Below are 1792 nucleotides of genomic sequence, written 5' to 3'. Positions count from 1 at the left end.
CACCCCATCAGGGCAGTGCTACTGACTGAAGTTGTCTTTAGGCTATTCCCAAAGGCGGGATATTAACATGTTCTTATGCACAGTAGAATTGTAAATGGGCTGATTTATCAATGTTACAATCATACTGTGCCACAACAACATAGGGGGAACTGTTGCTTTTTCTTTCCTAATCCTTACTTTACTATCGTCATTTTTACTCTACATTGTTTGTATGCTTGTCACTCTCTCTTGTGAACTATCTCCAGGGTGCCTTGATAGTCGAAGCAGACTGAGCTGTTGAGGCTAGAGAGGAGAGCAGAGTAAACCAGCTGATTTCCCGTTTGGACTTCTCTGTTGACATCCACCCCTTAGCGCTCATACGACCTAATGCAGTTGCGAGCATCGTAAAACCTTACTAAAGCTTAACTAAAACTCGTATGATACCCATGACCTTACCTTTAATCTAAACCACGGGTCTCGAACTCGCGGTTTCGGGGCCAATTATATATGGAAATTGAGGCCCAGAGGACTACTATTTTGCCACCCTTCTCATCAGTTTATCTCACTCGGTGATAGAATCTAGTTTGTAACACATTGGTAAGTAATTTTACTCGGTCAGTTGAGTTGGTAAGCCAGTAGAAACACAACCAGAACGCAAACCAACAACAATGAAAATAAAACGAATGACGTCGGCACCACTTTTTGTGATGTTTTCGTGACCCCGTGTGGCCGTTTGAGGGCCGTGGAGGATTGGGGTGAGGGGGCACCCTTTGCCGCAGATAAGACCTCCTATAACAATACAACATAACTGTACAGTGGGAAACTATCTCAGAAAAATCAAGTACCAACTTATAAAATACAAAGACAAAAAACAACACGGCCACATTTCCCTCACCTCTGCGTTTGGTGAGTCTCACCCTCCCTCTCAACTGTCAACAATCTGTTTGTGGGGCAGCGGACTTGGCGGGTGTTGCTTTGTTGCCTCAAAAACAACCACATCCACACGTAGGCCTTGGCTTGGCGATTCCGGTCACAACACTCAGTCGAGATAAGACCAGGTTAGTTAACACAGAAGCCGTATTGTTACACCAGATGGAAAACTGACCTCTGACTTACATCAGTGGCGGGTTGAGAGTGAGTTCAGGTCTAGATCTAGATCTACGTTGTGGTCTCCAGCAAACACAGCGATTGTCCTGATCCTCAACACACGACTCCGCTGACCGAGTTTCCGCTAGTTTCTGCAGCGTGGTCGAACACGGAGATCTATTTCAGGAACAAAAATTCGAGCTTAACGATTGGCTCAAACTGGGGGCGTGAGCTCAATACTGTTCAACCATTGGCTGACGATAAGTTAGTCGGGGCGATGAAGGTCGATACGAGGCACAATTTGTAAACAAGTTTCTTAGACTTCGGCCCTGGAGACAATTAATCATAGCTGGCACAGTATGACGTTTGCTTTCTGTACTTCCTTTAGCTCAGTCTTTGAATTCTGAGAACCGTCCGGCCAAACCTTTGGCAGCTTCGACAAAATCGGAGTAGGCCCCACGTTGAACAATAATGAAAGCTTTCAAAGCAGATGTTTCAGCTCTTCCGCATAGTTGGCATATCGTCGTATCACAAAGTTTTATACAACTACAAATATTTTTTAACAACAATAAGCAATAGAGTTCGATTGTGCAACACACACACACACCAATCGTTAATCTGAAGCACTTCTTGCCGTACGGTATGCAGAAATTATTCCCGACTTTGGCACCGGCAGAAAGAGCCTTCGCCGACGCATGTACACGTGACATAAAACGTGCGTCAAGCA

General features: G+C 45.0%; 1 long non-coding RNA gene across 1 annotated transcript in view; it reads right to left on the bottom strand.

Annotated features, from left to right (window-relative positions):
* LOC118477724 overlaps positions 1-1726 on the bottom strand; it is a 21854-nt gene extending 20128 nt beyond the window's left edge. The window contains exon 1 of the long non-coding RNA XR_004858569.1: positions 875-1726. This is a non-coding gene — a long non-coding RNA (uncharacterized LOC118477724). The remainder of the gene's footprint in view (positions 1-874) is intronic.
* Between the last annotated feature and the right edge of the window lie 66 nt (positions 1727-1792).

This window comes from Aplysia californica, unplaced genomic scaffold (assembly GCF_000002075.1).
Source record: "Aplysia californica isolate F4 #8 unplaced genomic scaffold, AplCal3.0 scaffold00195, whole genome shotgun sequence".
NCBI lineage: Eukaryota > Metazoa > Mollusca > Gastropoda > Aplysiida > Aplysiidae > Aplysia > Aplysia californica.
Note: the sequence above shows the minus strand (reverse complement) of the source record. Positions and strands in the feature narration are given on the sequence as shown.